Source organism: Cuculus canorus, chromosome 2, assembly GCF_017976375.1.
Source record: "Cuculus canorus isolate bCucCan1 chromosome 2, bCucCan1.pri, whole genome shotgun sequence".
Lineage (NCBI taxonomy): Eukaryota > Metazoa > Chordata > Aves > Cuculiformes > Cuculidae > Cuculus > Cuculus canorus.
The window spans coordinates 89,689,067-89,709,057 of NC_071402.1; the positions used below are offsets into that span (position 1 = coordinate 89,689,067).

At 38.1% G+C, this 19,991-nt stretch overlaps 1 long non-coding RNA gene across 7 annotated transcripts in view; it reads right to left on the reverse strand.

Annotated features, from left to right (window-relative positions):
* Positions 1 to 751: 751 nt before the first annotated feature.
* LOC128851175 (uncharacterized) overlaps positions 752 to 19,991 on the reverse strand; it is a 36,259-nt gene continuing 17,019 nt past the window's right edge. For 4 of the 7 annotated variants that reach the window (XR_008448437.1, XR_008448434.1, XR_008448436.1 and 1 more), the window contains one exon: positions 752 to 16,069. This is a non-coding gene — a long non-coding RNA (uncharacterized LOC128851175). The remainder of the gene's footprint in view (positions 16,070 to 19,991) is intronic. The other 3 variants (XR_008448433.1, XR_008448432.1, XR_008448431.1) reach the window with 2 other exon arrangements.

Genomic DNA, 19,991 nt, shown 5'->3' on the forward strand with positions numbered 1-19,991 from the left:
CCTGTCCATCACCATGCTTCACCTGTGTCCATCACCTGCCCATCCCTCAGTACATCATCACCAGAGCAAATGCCTCACATATATGTGGTGTGAAAATTGGTATCCTTTGATGCAACCTATCCTGCTGCCACGACCTGATGGACTCAAAGCCTGGTATCCTGCTTCACTGACTCTGAGGGAAAAGTTTGAAACCAGAGCTGCTAGAGTTACTCTGGACACTTAGGAATATAGTTTTGCTAATGCAACTTACAAAAGCTAACAAGAACCTCGAAGATAGGTGCCTGCACAGCCATAGTGGATGCTCTCACACTACCGCAGCTAGTTAGGTGGTTATGATACACTAGGAATAGCCCTCCAAGCAGAAACCCAGAAGAGCAATTATAAAAATGTTACTGAACATTATGAAAGAACCATCAGGGACCTTTCAGAGAGGTGGCTGTATCATGTCTGCCTCTGGCTTACATGATCCTTTTCTGAGGTTAATGAGAACGACAGAGTTCCTCCAACCAGAATACTTCAAGACTGTTATATCTCTTAAGAAAATATGCACTTTCAAACGCTGCAGGAACACCTCAAACACCTGGACAGATCTTATAGCTTATAAGGTATATATATCTTATAGCTATAGAAAGTCAGTAAACTGGAATGGCCCCAACTTTCTTTAGGGACGCTTTCTATTTCCAGATGAGCTGGTCAGATTTTTCATCATGTCAGGTCAGCACAAGCTTTGACAGTCCTTTTAAAAAACCTTTCCTGCTACTAGTTTTAAATCTTGTCTCTTCTTTTGCTTGATGTACTAAAATTTCTCAACTTCTCATCCTCACATGAAACTTCCTTGCCTGTTCCAGGTAGCTAGTGATTCCTGCTCTGTACTTTACATTCTGAGAGTGAACTTGGTTTTAAACCCCTCCATCAATAAGAGGGAGTAAGTTTGGTGATAAGACAACCTACCAGACTGCCATCTGGAAACCAGATTTTAGAGACTTCAACAATAAATACAGATATCTGCAACTTATAAATATATACTTATAAATATATAAGTAACTGTATAGTTATTTAAATTAATAAAACTAATCTTTCAGAATGTCCATCTACTTTGGAGGGTTAAGTTCCTTAGCTCACTCCCCCACAAATCAGTACTATCTGGGGGCAAAGGGCTGGTTGGTTATTTTTTATGCCAGGAAGGAAGCAAATTCAACCTTTTACATTTAGACACTTCCCAGTTTTTTTAGTAAACTCTGAATTAAAGCCATATTTCTGATGCAGGCCAAATCACATAATAACTATCAAAACTACATTATTTTTTCCAAGGCTTACAGAATGTAGATTGACAACAACATCGACCCACGGGTAAGATTGGGGGTTTCAAATACTAAAGCCTTTCTTAAGTAAGCGTGTCGAGTAGTAACATTTTCTACAAAGCCCATCTGACATAACCAGAATTTGGGGGTTTTTAAGTGTAAAGATGTCCCTCGCTCTCAGCAAATCTGCTTGTTTGTCTCCTGTGATAAGCACACACAACAGTTCAATGGTGCTAACCTGATCAGCAACATAACAGACACCAAACCACAGTGGATGGCCCATGCTGAATGACTTCAAAATCACTTTCCATTGGCCTTCACAAGAGACACTGTAACAGCAAATAGAAAACTTGAAGGGTAAAACAAGAATTCATGCCCCAAAATATCTCCTGAAGAGATACACAGCAGAAATTCTAGAGAAGATTTTTTTAAAGCAGAGCAGGGATGACAGTTTTGGATCAGTGAGAGGAGCTCATAATCTTGCTTACCCTAAATGTTATTAGCTAGTGTGTTTTCCCACGAAATATTTGGACATGCAGTGAATCATCTGTGGCAGTCCATATGGAAAAAGTTCACTTTCCTTGTTTGCTTTTACTGGATGACGTTGAAGAATGCTCACCACATCACCGGATCAGGCCCTAGGATCATTTACTGTATTACACTAAAACTAGCAGTTAAGCCTCATTTTCCATCCTTTTGTCTTTATGTCATTAAAAATGGGTTTAAGTGTCCCAGATGTGTTGCAGAGAAACAGAGCCTCAAGGTTTCTTCATCTGCCTACCGAAACAAGGTGTTCCACTACAGCTCTCACCAGCAGTGTTGACTGTAGCAGTTTTCCTGGTGGTACTTCACTTCACTAGTTCTCAGCCTCATTTCAGATCACACATACAAAAAATTCTTTCTTTTGCCTCTGAAGGTTTTTTCTTCTCTTCTGATATTTTTCTCTGCAACGTCTTAATTTGGCAACATATTCACAGAGATGCCTTAAGAAGTCAGTGTGAAGAGGAAGAATTAATAAAACTAGTTAGAGAGATTAAAAATCCAAAGGTTGCTTTATTATAAGTTTCAATAGAAGCCTCCTTCAAATTCTACTAGTAAATGGATACAGTCATCAGATACATGCCCTAGCTGAATAGCAAGAATCATTACGACCTATCTAATAAGGATTTATGCTGCATTGACTGGAATGTAACAAATCTCAGACACATGGAGACCATACGTGGAGGGGAGGGATGTGAATCCTTCCGGGCACATATAAACTAGAGATTAATGCAAGTGCTAGTGTACACATAAGAACAAATTTGTCACACTTTCCCCACTCTGCCATCAGTATCAGTGCTTAGATTGTCCAAAACTGCAACAAATTACAGAGCAGAAGAGTTATAACTCTCTAAGAATCCCTGTGCTGGAAGCATTACTGCAAATCATGTTGTTAAAATAAAGCAAATAGCTAGAAAAAGTTAGTTTTATTTCTTCATTCTTCCTCTAAGAGAGCAGCTTGCTTATTTAATATTACTAGCTCTGTTTATTATTCATTTCTGGAACCTTGTTTATTTTTAACTAGGCAAAAGATCACCAGCACTTTTTCCAGACAAGGAGAAACGCTCCATAAATAAGGAAGGGGAAGGAGAAAAGAGCTCTGTTAGATGTGAAGCACCTGCTGTTCCCAGGGAGGTACATGGTTTTGGGACTGGGATGGACTGCAAAAGCACTGGGAGTTAGGTTGCAGGGTAAACTTAGATGAGATGCAGTATTGCTTCTCCTTCATCACTCAAACCCAAACATTGTATTATGTTTTTAAATCCCTGCAAAACATTTCTACTTCCCTTGGTATTACACATCATGTATTTTGGTAACTCTTGACAAAAATCAGCATTAAAACCCGGCAACCTACTGATTTATGAATAAAACACATACTTTTTAAAATCTACTTTTCTCCTGTGTTGTGCTTGCAAGGGGGTCTGTAATTACTATTTTACAAGTGCCATGATGCACGGGCTGGTTTTGGCAGCTTTATCCAGTCTTCCACAGTTTGCTGAAAGCCTCAGATCCCCCATTTACCTAAAGCCTGCTAATTATTAACTGCTGTAATAAAGAAGTCAGGTCTTAAAAGATTATATATCTGATCTAGACTAATAAGACCTTCTGCTGGAGTAACTGTTTCAGCCTATGCAGCCAACAGTGCATGCCTAATGGGGATGTAACTTAACAGCAGCACAATCACTGTATTCGGCAACCCTTCTGAAAGACATCCTATAACACTACAACACTTACATAGGTGTAACTGCATTTGCATTTGGAGGTTTTTCCAAGCCTGGCTCCACTAGCCACAGCTCACACCTTCTCATATCCCTGGCTAATACTGCTGTGTCAACAGAAGTCTGCTTCTATCTGGCTATAGATGTCCCTGCTGCTACTGATGATGAACTATATTCCATTAACGTGACTGGGTTGGACAGTTTGCAGGTGGACCAAAGTTACATTTTCATCTGAAGATATGTTAGGTTTTTTACTTGAATTATCCAAGCGTTTAAGATTTTTGCCTCATGCTAATGAGAACAAATTCCTTTGCAGTTGCCATGTGATTCAGAAAAATAAATTATAAGGAAAATTGGTGTCAACACTTTTTACTATCACGACTTCTACCAGCTACAGACCTGACCTCAAAAACCTGTACTGATACACACAGTACAAGTCAAACAACATAACACAATGCCATTTCCCAGTCTTAAGCCTCCCTCTAGCACCTCTGTACTTCTCATGCTTTCTTGGGAGATCAGTGACTAAGTTTGGGGTATATACTAGTTTATCCTGATTCTGTAGGTTTCCTACTACTTCTGCTGCATACCCATAGGGCTAAGCCGAAATTGGTCCCTTACGTTAGTTGTCAGCACTGAGGAAACCACCAAGCCACATGCTCCTCACACTTCACCAAGTTGCTTAGCAGTTCCCATGGCTTTTATTTCAGTTGTCACTGCATGGAGAGTTTAAATTGTTTTCTCCTTTCCTGGACAGCAGTCAGCACAACACACAACTTCAGGCAAGATCGACGCAGAGTGATCAGAGTGAAAGCATTTCACTAACAGAGTCACTAACATGAATAGAAAATAAGAAAAGAAGGAAATGACTTGTTACTAATGGCTTCATCTCCTCTACTTTTTAGCACATGACATCATAACCAAACCCAAGAGTGCAAAAGTCAGAGGGCAAAGCCAAAGTGAACATGTGAGATTTACCTTCTGACATGCACTTCATTCTGCTACCCAGTATGCAAAGCACAGTACCAGAGCTAATAACATCATGACCTGAAACAAGCAGAGAAAGATCCTGAGGGTGTGGGCATAGGAAGGCAGGGGTGGGTAATGAACAGTGTATAGCTACACTTCTCAGTCTGAGCAATTTCCTTCAGCATTTGCCTGCGTTGTCATTGTCTTACCCATGCCTGAGTCACAGCAGGGCTTATGAGTTTTTATCTCTGTTCTGATTTAGTTAAAGCACCACATAAAAGACAATGGGATTTGTGAAAAGGATGAGATCATACAATTATCCTCCTATGGAGATACAATAATTCAGGTGTGTACAGTCACTCATTAAGGTCATGCAAATTGTAAAGCTGGAATGATAAGCCTTTAAAAGATTTGGGTTTTCTTCCTCGACAAGGACAAAAACCACAGCCTTCCAGCAAATCTACCCACAGATGATTAGGCTCACTCACCACTTCCATGCTGGATAAACTGCCTTTTCTACTACACAGCTCTAAAGCGTCAACAGCTAGGTCTTCAATCAGCACTTTTTCTCCACCCATTATCTCAAACTCCTCTCCCAGCCATAGAGCAATTGAGCATTTCTCTAAACCACTGTTAATGGTGTGCCCAAAAGTAGCCAGCAGTGAAGCACAAAAATCGAGCTTTCAGATGAGAACAAGACATTTGCTATTCACTGAGGATTTCTCTACAATAAGAAGAAACACTGAAGAAGCATCAGCCTTAGTTAACAGGTTGAAGAAACCCTTGCCTGGAAAAGATACAGGGAATGTGTTTTCCATCTGGATTTCTGCCAGTGATCACCTTACCTCACCCTCCTTACACAATCTGGACAAGGCCCAAGATACTTGTACCCCAGGTCAAACACACAATTATGGAGTTCGATTTTAAGTGACTTTAATTAGAAAAGATTAAAATGAAATTTTAAGGGTAGGCTAAAATTAAGCTTCCATTAAGTTCAATGCTAACATTCAAGTGAAGTAACAGAGGCCTGTTTCCACTTTCTAGATCAAGTTTTCCATGTCCAGCAGCACAGGCAGACAGTATTTCACCTGGGGACAGTCTTAAACACAGACAACACACCTTACAGCTGGAATTTCCTCAATATATTACACTACACACAAACAGTTGACTTAACATATTTCACATTGCTGACTCTGCATCCTTATTCCACCATTACCAGCAATGTTTTAGCACAGATTTTGTAGTTTTAGAAAAGTGACAAATCAGCTGCCAATTGCTGGCATTTAAACTTATATAAGGTTACAAGTAGCTGTCTTAGGCCTGGTCCCTGTGTTTTTACTCAGCCAAGAGTTCCACAAAAGCCCACAGGCTGAGAAAATATATCCTCAGTAACAAATCTCTCATTTCTTCTTCACTGAAGATGGCCTGCAGATACACAACTTTTGATTTGACTGTTCCCATTACTATTTTCCCTCACCGTTAGTGATAGTCTAAAACATATTTGGAGAACCCTTGGGGGAAAACACACTGCTCCAATCCAAAAAGAGTGTGTTCACAGTTAATATAGACATGTTCTTAAGACTGGGCTTCTCTTGAACTTAGTATCATATCTAAGGCGTCAAACACAGATCATAAAGGAAGTCTCATCTAAAATATCAGTTTACCAGAGAAGTGTTTCTGTTGCTTCTGGCTCTGCAGAAGACAGCATGCTCTCTAGAAAAGCACTCTCAAAAGAAGCATGAGGGAGAAAAAGAAGAGCTCTAAGAGCAAATGTATACAGACATCAAAACACAGAAAATGTCCAGAATTTGTGGTGAGAATAGGAAGATGACTTTAAGGTAGGAGAGAATCAGAACGCTGGAGCCATTTTCCAATGGGTGAGCAAATGACAAATCCCAAAATGGAATTTGATAAATTAACCAGAATTCATCTAACTCTTGGGAGAACAGAGATGAGATTCAATGACCCACAAGATTCTTTGCAGTCCTGTATTCAAGAAGTGATAGTTTTGTAATTATTTTAGCTGTCTGTTTTAGAACTCAGTTGCATATATAGTTGAAATTTATTAATTATGTCCACTCCCTTAAATCAGGCATGTTTTGCCAGTACATCTTGCTCTAACATGAGATGGGCAGAAACAGATGTTGGCTTCACTCCTAAATGACTTTTAAAGGACAAAGAAAGAGTACATTTCTTCTAGGTAGGACTCCTGCCAGCAGTTCTGGAAGCTGGAGCTGTTGTCCTTATGCTTAGCAATACCGATATACAACACCACTTCATTTCACTGTAAGGAACATATGGTTTGTCTAGCATGTGCTTGAACTACTGCCATTTCATTCTAGCCTGGCTGTTTTGTAACAACAAAAGAATCTGATTTTCAACCTATCCTTTCTGTCAGTAGCGTTGTCTTAAACCCATACAACTTATCACTCAGCTAGAGGCACAGTTGCTGCCAGCTAAGTTTTAACTTTGCTTTGCAGCAGCAGACAAAGAAAATGACCTGCCAGCACTTAATCACTGAATATGTGCAGTTAAAATGCTCCTAAAAAAAAAAAGGACACTAGCACATTCTGCATAATTAATGTTTAGCCATAAGGTGAAATAGTTAACTTGTATCTATTGATTATCCTCAGAGACTAAGGATTAAGCAGATCACTGTGTCTGCGTGGAACAGCCACTGTTCCAGAGATGACTCTTTCATGCATCAGACAGGGGCAAGTTAACAAAACTGTTGCAAGTATTTACCAAAAAAACCCACAACAGGATGACAATTCTGGATAAAACTGAGACAAACTGTAAACTTAATAACATTTGTTTATTATTGTAATTAATAAATTAATAAACTATTACTTCCAAAGACATTTTTAAAAGAGCAAACTCTGGTAAAACACATGCTTTTTCTGCTTACAGCTTTAAATCTTCTGTGATGGTAGTTTGTCAGACAAGTTAACATAACAGAACAAGCCTGATGCTTCCCCTCTACAGGGCAAAGAGTTGCATCAATCAGGATCGCTAATGACACGTAGAAAGGAACAGCTGGCAATAATAAGTTTAAATTGGTTTTCATAGAGAGAAAAATTGAAACATTGTGATAGGCCAACATCTTCATGAATGCACACACTGCCTGGCTTTGAGCAGGGTATTTGAGGATCTCAAAGGAACAGCGTGGTTCAACAAATACTTGCTAATGAATGCAAGAGCTGTAAAAGGAAAGCTAAACATTATAAAAATGCAACTCCATAAATTAGCTTGTTTTACAGCTTGTACTGTGCTAGCATCTTCACAGCCACATTGGAAAAAACCCCAAACAGTTGATGTTGCCATTCTTACATTATCTTATGTTTTTATTGTGCAAAGCAGATAGGAAAGAGGATATCACTCTCTTTCTGCAGGTTATTTGCCAGCCAGAAAGCATACAGAGTCTGACAAGTAATTTAGAAATTGCTTTTTGACCACACTGGTTACAATCACAGAGTGAAAAGCCATAGTAACATGAAGGCTAGAGAAAAGGCCCTACTACAGGGGCTTAAAGAGTTCAAAGTGCTGCGTTTATCAAAAACAAAATCCAGAATGATCCACTTACAGCACACACACCCCCCCCCCCACTTCATCGTGAAAACTTAGAGGGTTGTTTAACCTAGCAGAGAAATGAACTGCAAGAACCTATACTAAAAAATTAAAGCTAAAAATAACAACACAGATTTAGAAATAAAATAAGCAAATCTTAACTGTGACACACTGCTGAGACAGATGATGAACAGAAGCAGTACATTTCTTTTTCCGCTTTAAATTATATAGTATTTTCGTAAAACACAAGCCACCTCTTGTCTAAGCAGAGCTGGCACACTGAAGTTCTGTGGAATGAACTACAGAGAACAAGCAATGTAACAGAACTGACACAAGTGCCTTTCTGTGCTTTTTGGGGCCAACCACACTTTGAAATTAGTAATTTCTCAATACTGTTAACACATCACCACACCTCTCACTCTAAATTTGTTGCCAAGTTTCCTACGAAAATAAACCACGTGTCTTTGTGCTCCACATAGACATGAGTCTGTCCACTGCCTCTTAGTAATTCTGGAACCCAGTGGCAAATATTAACCAACAGAAAGAAAGGGGGTTTCTAAAACACTAAACCCTTAAATAATTGGTGAAAATAAACAGAATCTCATATCCCCTCCCTACTCACCTCCCGCGCCTCCCCTGAGAAATCTGCCACAGCATTAGACACAAGAGAATTCCAGAATTCCCATGGGAGGAGGCAAGACATGCATAGACACACTGAGGAAATAAAGCTTCATTAGTTTTGCTATTCATGGAACTGAGAATACTGCAAAACCAATTTCGTGCTATGACTACCGGCAGGTTATCTTCTGAGCTAAACGTGGTCTGCATGCTGCCTGGGAGATGTTGATCTAATGATCTCTTTTGGCCTTAAAAGCTATGCTAGTATGTTACTCTGTCTTCAAATCTTTCACATAGTAGGGGTCTTTCACCACTCTTAGTCTGAGGAGCTTTCTAAAATATCATGATGGACAATACTGCTTTTCTTATTCATCTGAATTCCACATTGAGCAGTAGACTGCAGGGACTAGTCTTTTTCTAATACCATTGCAATTTTCAGACAGATCCCAAAAAGGAGTTTTAATAACCAGTTTGACTACTCAAGGCACTTCATTTTACTGAAAATCTAACCTTAAAATGGTCCCTAAGCAGATCCTGCTGTAACATCAGGTTTGCAGAGAGCAGAGGTAACAGCTACTAGAACAGATCCTGCTGTGGTTACATCTAGGAAGTGACCACCTTGCTACCCCACAACTCCCAGTCAGGTGGGAGTAATTACTCCTAAGAAATAAATACTGCCTCCATTAGCTCTAGAAGGAATCCAGGTGCCCAATTTTAAATGGGATGCATGACTTTTTAGGCTACTGAAGTTTGGAAAGACCACCCATCTGGACCCAGGAGAGTTCAAAATTAATACAAGAGCAGGTTGGAAAGATTCAGTAGCAGCCAGCATGACCTCTTCTAGCAGAGTGGGGAGTAAAGCCATTGCCTGTAGATGCAGCACATGAAATCCTCGCTTCGCTCTCAATAACTTGACTGGTACCAGCATTTAACCATATCTGTCATCTACAGGAAGAAAAGTACAATAGAAGGAAGGCCAAGTGAAGTCCATCCTTAGGAAGTAGGCGTTTTGCCTTAAGAGATTTCCCCAAATCTTTAACAGGACATGTTTGTCTCAGTTTTATTAGAGACAGTTTCTATTAAAAGACCTGTTTCTGCCTGTTTCTCCAGCAGTGACCAAGACAGGTTTAATTGTGGAAGGTGTGCTGCATTGCTCACTTTCTGCTAAGGAAACAGAAATGAAAGGTGCCACGTGAAAACTGAACTGCTGCACCTCCACATAGCAGATGGCAAGTGAAGAAAAAGCATTCCAAACACCAAGACATCATTTCCGAAATACAGACAACAATCAAATGCCTTAAGCCAGTCACACCAACTATTGCTGATGCTTTCTTAGGATATAAAAAGATTACATTATTTATTTCCTTGTATTTGCGTATGAACAGAAAAATTACAATAAACAGTGATTTCGCTATTTACCATTGCATGGAATTTGCTAACACTGGCTACACCCATCCCTTAAAAACTAGAAGCCAAAGAGGGACGCTGGCTCACAACAAGTGCATCAGTAACAAAACCTGGGAATGAGCAATCTCATTCTGGACAAGAGCTGCTAGTGCACGTAACCCCAGTGCCAGAGGAGCCACTGGAGAGACAGGTGGGACAAGGAGCCATAATTTCTTGCCAATCCACACTGGCAAGTAGAAGAAAATTCTGTCACAAGTATTCCTCATGACACAAAAGAGCAGTGCTACAGATTCCTTTCCCCTGGGATAAGAACTACTAATAATTATAGCAGTACACTTTGTTCTTCAGCAAGACTTGAACTGACAAGGCTATGAGCCCCACCTATCAAAAGGAAAATTCCTCTGTTCCTACTAACAGCTATTAATCAGTACAATTCAGACCAGAATAAATCAAGACCAGTTCAATTCAGTCAGCACTTTGAGAAACAGCTTATGGGCATACCTTTGAATATGCCTGCTTATGGACACAAAAAGAGTTTCTTTCTCCCTGGGCAATAGTGGTTTGTCACTGCTGTATCACTATTACTCACTGGGTGTGGAGTTCAAGGCAACGACCCAGAAGAATGCTGAATATCCATTTACAGCACGGAACTTTCACCTACCCCATCCATGTCTGCTTGTTCATCTTCACATGCCATCTCTTGGCATGTGTTTTCTGTATCTAAGAGTCCACAGGCAGCTGCTTATTGTGAAAATTATCAATACACTTTAAAAGAGGAAAAATAATCCATAAATGTTTAAGACATTTTCCACTGACCGCGCAGCTGTGTTAGTAGCAAATTTATTTCTGTTGGCCTTTTACATTTTCTGTTATATGCAGAATTACCTTTGAAAAGAGGAATGCTAAGTTAAAAACATTGATTTAGGTTATCAATAAACTTGAAAAATTATTCAGCATGCTTTCGAGTAATGCAATCAAACAACGTACATCACGTACAGCACTACGTCCTATTTAGTTATGATAAAGAAAAGAATAACAGACTAATACAATACATTGCCTTGCAGCAAGCAGTGCTTTAACTATTGGTCCTCCAACAAAAAACAGGTTTGAGCATTCCATCTAAGTCAAACTTCTCCTTCCTACCTTTTTTAGTTTTATTAGCTATGCTGAATTTGTTTTCAAGAAGAATCTAAGGGAAGGGAAGGAAGTTACCTTTCTTCTTTATTCTTGCTACTGTTCTAAAAGGACAGGTATATTTGAAAAGACTGATGCATAAAACAGAACTACTTTTCCTTATATAACTTTTGCCCCGACTTGCTTTGTATTTTTAATACATGTTCCAGTTAATATAGAAAATTTAAATGTTCGCTGGAATAGAAATTAGAAGCCTGGTGTCCTCATGCATAAATAACACTTTTATAGGAGCACTTGATGAACCTCATTTCCAATAGGTTTTACCTTTTTGTACTCTCTTGGGAAACAAAGAATATGAAACCCTACCCTCCTCTGCAAAGGAATGATCTGAACCACCGTGCAATATCTTCACACATGCAAGTAAACTAAAGTAGAGGCTCCAGGATTTTCCCTGGCTGTGTTTTGTCAAAGCTAACTCCAGTCATCAGACAAGGAGGTAAGAGTTCACAAGTGAATCATGATCAGCTGGAAGCACTTAAGTCTGAAGATTAGGGGTAAAACTCAATCCTACATTCAGCCTTGCTTCTTAATCTGAAGGCTCCTTGCTCAATGTCAGCATCTTCTGCATTGGACTCTGAAACACTTCAGCTCACCTGTAACTCAATCCATACCCACCTGGGCTGCTCCAGGTGTCTAGTATTACTACAGCATTTTCTAAAATCAGCTTTCAGTCACTCACAGAAGGATTTCACATCGCTTAGGAGTTCTACATATTTAAATCTTATTTCATTCCTAAATTCCACTTCTTATAAGCATTCTACAGATATGTTGCTCAGGCTTGCCCACAAACAGCAGGAGATTAGGGTGCCCAAACTGGACATCAATTGGACATTGGGCCACCCTAATCTGTTTCTCTTTTTTTTTCTACAGTTCTACAAGTTGGGTGGGGCCTTACTTACTGTTTTAGCAACTATAAACTACTAAAAAGAATGTGCACATTTCATGTTGACACTGTCAAATGAGTTTAAAACAAGACTGGTCAATGCATACAAACAGAAATTATCCAAAGTAAAGAAAAAAAATCAATCTGGTGCAAAGGAAACTAACAGCCTTCATGCAGATTTCTGTTCACACTTATGCACCACTCGGGTAACTGTTGGGACACCTTAACTGAAGTTGGTAGAGTGTTATGTTTAAAAGAGGCCTTCAGCTACGTTTTTAAACCAATCTAATTAAAAAGGCACAAAAAGGTTGTGCTCACTCTCTTTGACTGATGGGTATTTCAGCTTCGTGAACTACCCAGGTATCAGCTTAGCCAGGGTAATTGTGCATGCATGCCTAAACCTGTGGAGAACATCAGGCACAGCGTGATTAATCCCAGGGGAATCTGGCAAGAAATTAGTATGCTCATTATCTGCTTTTACATTCATCCCCTACTATTAGTTAAATTTACTTTCAGTTGATATGGTGCATGATCCTATTAACACTAACCAGGAGAAATGGAATCTAGAACTCTCAAAATCAACGGGCAGCCAGTTTTGTCACAGTATGTAAGGTAACTTTTATAGTATACTGTGACAGAAATTCCCAGATGATTACCTAGGCATGACATTTTTCTTAATTTATAGGAAGGAACTCACTAGCACAGGTAGTACTAATAAAAACAACCAACCACAAATTTGAAGAATGTGCTGTGTGTTCAGCATGTAAGCAGAATTTGCCCCTAACAGATTATACTGAAATCAACAAGCCTATAAAGACTGGTATTTCCATTTGCAGTTTCTAATTAAAACATGCATTATTTATAGCAACAGAATCTTTGCCTGAGTATAACAAGACAAAGAATCCTTTGTTGACTCTGTTACAACTCCTAATCTATGCTACGGCTGCACTTTGTAGAACTACTACTCTATGAAAGATCTTTCCTGACAGCAAAGGGAAGTAAGAAGGAAAAGGTCAATTTGTTCAAGAGGAAGCATGGTTAACAGCTTTATAACAGAACTCCACCTCAGTTCCTCACACACTCACATAAGTTGACATTCAAAAAACCCACAAACATCACTGTTTCCTGGTCTACACAGAAGAAAACTCAAAGCATATTAACTCAGATATTCCTAGAAAAATTGTGCTTGGAGATGGAAGCAGACTGGGAAGACACATGTGACAGCTGTACTAGAAACTAATTGTACAGATCGAACTATATTTGGAATATTTTATAATAATAGACTTCTACACAATAGCCACTTCAGTCTGAATGAAAAAAGTATGTATACTTTTATTAAAACACTAGTATTCCAAGATGTTTTACACAACAAACAAGAAACATGTCAAGATTATTAGTTTCTGTATCTAAATTTTGTTCCTTTTCTGTAAGGCAAAGATGTATATCTGATAGATAGTCATATTTGTATTGAAGGATCACACAAGGACATACCAAAATCCTTCACTTCACTGCAGAATAACTGTACTGCCTTAGGCTGGTATAAAGAACAAATTAGAATTTGCATCTATAAATCACACCTTATGCGTACCAAAGCTGCTATCAGTAGTCGGCCTTTTCAGTAAACTAGCTAATGCTCAGTATTTCTGTCCTCTTACTACAGGCTAACAGATAGATTAAAAAAAGAAATAAAGCACTTACTTTTATACTCAAGATCCCATTCCTAATTAACTTATGAAGTCCATTATACAACTTGCATAACAACAGTGGGAAAAAATTGAAAAAAACCCAAAAACTCCAGCACGTTAAAAATTCTAATGGGCATGCAACTGCACCATTCTATGCCTGCAGCTCTACTACTTCAAGCTGTACTCTGGCCTGTTCTCAAATGCCAAGGTTCAGCTTAGTGCTTATATGAAAACTAAACCCAAGATAGAATGTTGCCAGCAGTAATCTCTAGTAATTACTAGTAATTTACTAGAGTGGTACAGACCATCTCCTTCACAACATTACCGAATAGATTCCCTAGAAAAGTAGCTATTAGATTGCTTACACCACAATTGTCAAGGTGACATCAAAATGAAAGCTCAGTTCACTTACCAACTATTAGAAATTCCCTTGTGCTTTCTGCAAGATTGGGACTGTTGATCTAAGTTTTGGCTGAATTCCAGTTTGGTTAATGAAATTCCACATATCTACATTCCCTCCACAGTTCATATCTTTTGCTACTGCTAAATGCTATTAAACAATCAGCATGTTAAGTCAATGTCCTCTGGGCCTCACATCAACAATGATCAAAAAATTTCCCCAATGCAAAGTTAGTGAAAAGCTGCTAGAATCCCTTAATGTACTGCTGTTGCCGTAAATGAGTACCTACCATTCAAGAAATTAAGTTAAAGAGCCATCTGACTATAGTACAAACAAGTTAAAGTATTGCAACATGAATTGTATTAAGGATAGAAAATATTTCCCATTAGCAATTACGTATGTGCTCAGTTGCAAATGCCCAACTGTTACAGATCTAGATGAAAAAGAGCCAAGTATTTATGCTTGGTATGCATTTCCAATCATTTTCTGTTCCAACAGTACAGCAGGAAGATGAGGTCTGTGATGCCCATCAGTTCCTAACTGTATAAACACTATCTTTTCTGAACGAAGTTTCTCTTTAATTCTTTAACAAGGATTCTACCTACATTTTGCTAGTCGGTACTCTGCATGTAACTCTTTTACTAAGATTTCGCTGTATATCAAGAAATCTACAAACTTATCTAAAGGGAAACTTTTATCCTGTTGAAGTAATATATTCTTTATAATTGTATTTAAGAGAACAGTGTAAGCAACATTTCGGTCACTGTTTGCTTCTGTCTGGTAGGGAGCTGCAATGTTAGGTTTTCTATTACGTTTCCTAAGTAACGTTCATAGCTAATAACAGACTCCATAAAACCACCACAGTCACAGAATAAACATGGAGTCCTAGAGTAAAACCAGTAAAACCAGCCTAAAGTTAGAAAGCATTCCATTCTTCCAATTTAATCTTTTTTTTTTTTTTTTTTTTTAACGTGAACAGTTTCTGTTTGGCTAAATAAGGTACAGATATATTTAACCACTGAAGTTTCAAGTCAAGTTTATTTGATGTCATATTTCAAGTTTGTATTTTCACTTTAAAATTGCATTAGCTTTTTAAAATAGGCATATTTTGCTATTAAAAATAAGCATAAAGAAATACAATGAAACTTTTTTACCACATTATAAGTAGATTTTCTTGAACCATTTTCAGTTTTATACAGAGACCTGTATCAGAAATGAGAGACGTAGTCCAGAAACCACCTGAAGGGTTCACTGTCTGCTTTGGTACATTAAGTGTGCCTTAAAAAAGTCAAGTTCTTAATTTGTAAGTAAGTGGCATATGTCAGCAAGAAGTAACCAGAAGAAAGATAAACATGTCCATCCTTTGTGCAACATAAACCTCCATGCTCCTCTCAGCACATCGGAGTTACTACCTGTACCACAATGCACACAAAGCTTTTTGGGAAGACCATTCTAAGTGCTTCTAATTACTATATTAGGACCATTTCTTCTGGCCTCCAAGATGACCGGTGGCTTTCAGCACAGAGACAATGCCAACAGCTTCTTTATTTGCCGGGATGCTTTGGTGGAAGTTTAAGTGTGAAGACCTAATGTTCCACAGGAAGTGATTTGAGGGTAAAGGAGGACTGGGAACTGGTTAATGACAATCCTGAACCGGGCTGATGTTTCTTAAAGTGTTTTCAGAGAGGCTGTTTGTCAGAGGAGAAGAATTGCAGCAAAAACTACAGCCAAATACTGTATCACCAGTGTGATGTCAGCGCGTATGAAGGTCCAAGCTCTTCTGAATGCTGTAATAAATTAAAAATGTATCAGTCATTAGTATTATCAGAAGCAGTGAGTACTGCACAAACACAGGCAAGTCAACCTCTAGCTGGACAAATAGCCAAAACAGACAAACAGCAGGTCATGGGATGAGTCATCCCTAGCAAGACCTCATGGCTTTACGCAGTGGCAGGGCTAGATCAGAACACAGCTCTTCTGACTTGTGGCCCAATGATTTCACTTACAGCTAGCTGTATTCCCAAGTGAGGGTTTCTAGGCCTAAAATGTCTCTAATTTTACACAACAAAGATGACGTCTTTCACCACTTTTTCCTGCCACTGGAGTAAGTTAGTGGAGTTTACACCATGTTTTCACAGTATTTCCATTTTTGTGTCACTTGTGGATCTGTGGATATATCTGTTCCTCGAAAATAAAATATCTGTACAGACAACAAGAATCTGAATTCCTACAAGCACTAGCATCCCAATTTACTTTTTAGTCTTAATAGGACCTGTATGCATTTACATTGTTAGGATACAATTGCACCAGCATGCCCCCACACACACCAGAGATGCACACGTTTCCAGGTGCACATGTATCTGCATGCAATTCCAGCTCAAATTAGTGGAAGCTGCAAACCAATCTGAATACACTGATAAGTTTTGACCTTGCATTTGTTATTTCACACTACCCACTTTGCATTATGACAGAGGGACATACCTCAAAATAAAGAACTTAACTGTAACACATACCATCAAGATTCTTTCTATACTAAAATGTGAGGCCTGGTATATACCTACTATGGGTCTAAATCCTGCTCTAACACAGTGGAATTATTATCTGATCCTAATTAAAACTTCAGTTCTTTCAGATTCAGGGAATACCAAATCTAGAATCTAAATCTTTGGAGTTTGCCACTTCCTCTGTAAAAGGCCAACCTAGAATACAGTTGTACACAGGCTGTAAGAGAATCCAGACAGATTTGTGGGTTGGTCTCAGCACTTGTTACCTAACACGAAACAATCAGATTTCAAAACTTAATTTGTAGCATAAGCCTCTCTGGATTTAATGTTCCCCTTAAACAAACATTGAGGATCTGTTTATTTTGGCAACAACTATTTGCAGTCCTATGAGTTAGAAAATTAAAATAGTTGCCTACAGCAGGATTCATCCCACACTAATTTTAGCCAACAGGCATATTATCTTCTAGATTTCCTTTGTAAAGTTAACTTTAGGCAGGCAGAAAGTAACTCTAACATGGGTGCATTATTCTACACATTTAAGCAATCTTTCATATGAAATGAAGATGTTCTTGGGGGAATATACAAAATTTTCCACCGAGTTCAGAAAGAGATCCACAGAGAGGTCAGATTAAACAACTAGGTATGTATAGACTGTACCAGTTTAAAAACTTCATAGTTAGTGATGTAAATATTTACAGGTTTTTATATTGGGTGCTGTGTTATTTACGTGAATGCAATAAGCAAAAGACTCTAGACTTTGTTCAAGTATGCTTCATCAGAAAAGCATAATTTAACCCCCCTTTCCCATCCCACCTAACAAAAAATGTAATTGGTTGATCTGGCACGTAAGATAACATTTTACTAGACAGGCATAAAAAACATGCATTTTCAAGCTAAGAATTACACAAAAGATGAAATATTCCTCAATACATTCTTACTAAAGAATGCACAGCATTCTTACTAAAGCAGCACAGAACTCTTCCTATCTCTATAATCACCAGGAAGGAACAACTTTCAGGAAATTCTTACTGTCTTTGATAGCAAAACTACCAAAATGTGAACCTGTCGGATTCTGTGCCATCACAAGCAGCCATGTGACTTTTCCAAGTCACTAAGCAAGGCAGATACTTCAAGCAAATTTACATCTCTTTTTCTGCATGGTTCTAAGCTCTCAATAAGACAAAAGCCTTAAAGTAAGAAGACTAACTGTTATAAACAGCTCAGCTAGATAGACATTTTAAGTCTTGAGTTCATTAAACAGGCATATATAAATATATATATATATATATCCCTCTCAATATATGCAGAGATGCACTGTAAAATTAAATTCCACTGTAATGTTGAATTTTGATGAGCACTTCTCACTGCAGATTTCACTACATTGTTTTTCATTCCATGTATCTGGTAAACTCAAAGCACAAATAATGGATGAGAACTTGAGTAATCAAACTCGTTTCTAACTGAGTATCAGTGAACAATATATATTTGTTCCTGAAATAAATCAGAACACTAAAAAAGTTTAGAGATGACACTTCTCTGTATATTTCATCACTGCAGTTATGCCATCCAATGGTCTTGCTTACACTCAGACCTAGGTGGTCAAGTAGGATTTCTACCCTTCAGACCTCACTTTTGAAAGCAGCCCACTGAATCGGTCAATGTGTTCTCTGTGGCTGTAAAGTATATGTTTCTTGACTGGAAAAGGCCTGAGTTTGCTTAGAGGGTTTTTTTCTTCTTTAGTATTCCTACCTTTCGTTGTATTTTTGATACAGTTCCAGCAAAAGAATATTCTAGTGCACTTAAAAATCTTAAGACTACTATAGACCTAAATAGATTACTCATGACAACCAAAACTTAACTGTATTTACCCAATTCAGGCAAACTGAATTGGGCAACTTCAAAACATGCAAACTACTTAGGTCTGAAGCACTATGCAAGCATTTGCAATTACCACTATACAAACAGGAACTAAATAGTTCGTAAGTATAGATTATATATATAAGAAAAGAATACTTTCAGTGTTACTGTTTACTATTACAGACACTGGTTAAAATATTCACTTCCTGATCTCAGACTCTCACTGTATAAGTTTTTAACCTATTAAAGAACAATTCCATTAACTTCAAATAGAACTAATTCCACAGTAAAGTTAAGCAGGCAAGTGTTTATATTATGATGGCAAATGTGCATCTTATTATGATGGCAAATGCGCATGTAATAGGGAAAAGCAGGCTGGTGAAAGGAGGCACATCGTTAATTTGAAAATAACGCATGCTTTGATCCCTGTAAATAAGGATGTCTTATCACATATGAATGAAGAAGTATAAGCTTATAAAGTAATACTGCAAAAGGAGGAAAAATACTATGACAGATACTACCATTTATTGAAGAAATAAATTTTTAGTAGTACAGGATTTAATGGCAGTCCATTATTGTGCTTCCCTGTATCCTATAACTAAAGCTTATCTGATAAGAGAGGAAACTAGATTTCTTGTGCTACTACAGCAATTCATGAAGAGTAATAGGTTGCCAGTGTTTTCCACTCTATTCCCCTCAAGTTTTCCAAACATTGTTTTTTTCCTGCTCTTGCATTAGGACATACATGATACTTCCTAGAAAGTAAATATCTGCAAACAAATAACTGCCTTTGTAACAAGGCCAGTAAGTGACAGTTCCATTATACAAATGTCCTTCTTTTGTTGTTGCAGCATTTGGATAATGTTTACAGATCTGCATTTTTAGACAGCTGCCACAAAAATTAGGAAAAAGCCTTTTTCCGCTCTTATTCCATTACCGGATACTGAAAAAGCTCTCTGTGAAGAAGCAACTTACTTTGAGCTCAAAGTATCTTAGCACTTTTGATAGATGTATTCCTACATTTTAATTCTGGCATCAAAAGACTCTCAAAAAGGAACGTTAGTTTTGTAATCCAAATTATTTTTATCATGACAGATAAAGAAACAGTAATTTAAGCTTTCCTCCATGTAAGTAACAAAACAAAACTATTTAAGCTGTCTCCCCACCAGCCACTGTATGCCTCAATGTGACTTGTGGACATTAGCTTACCCTAGTTCGAACTTTTTGAGTTTAAACACAAAGCAAACACTACATCATTTAGCATACAGAGTTTAAACACAAGAATTTAACACTTAAACAGCCTCTAAGGCTGCTAAATACATACTTTCAACATGTACTTTGGCTTTAC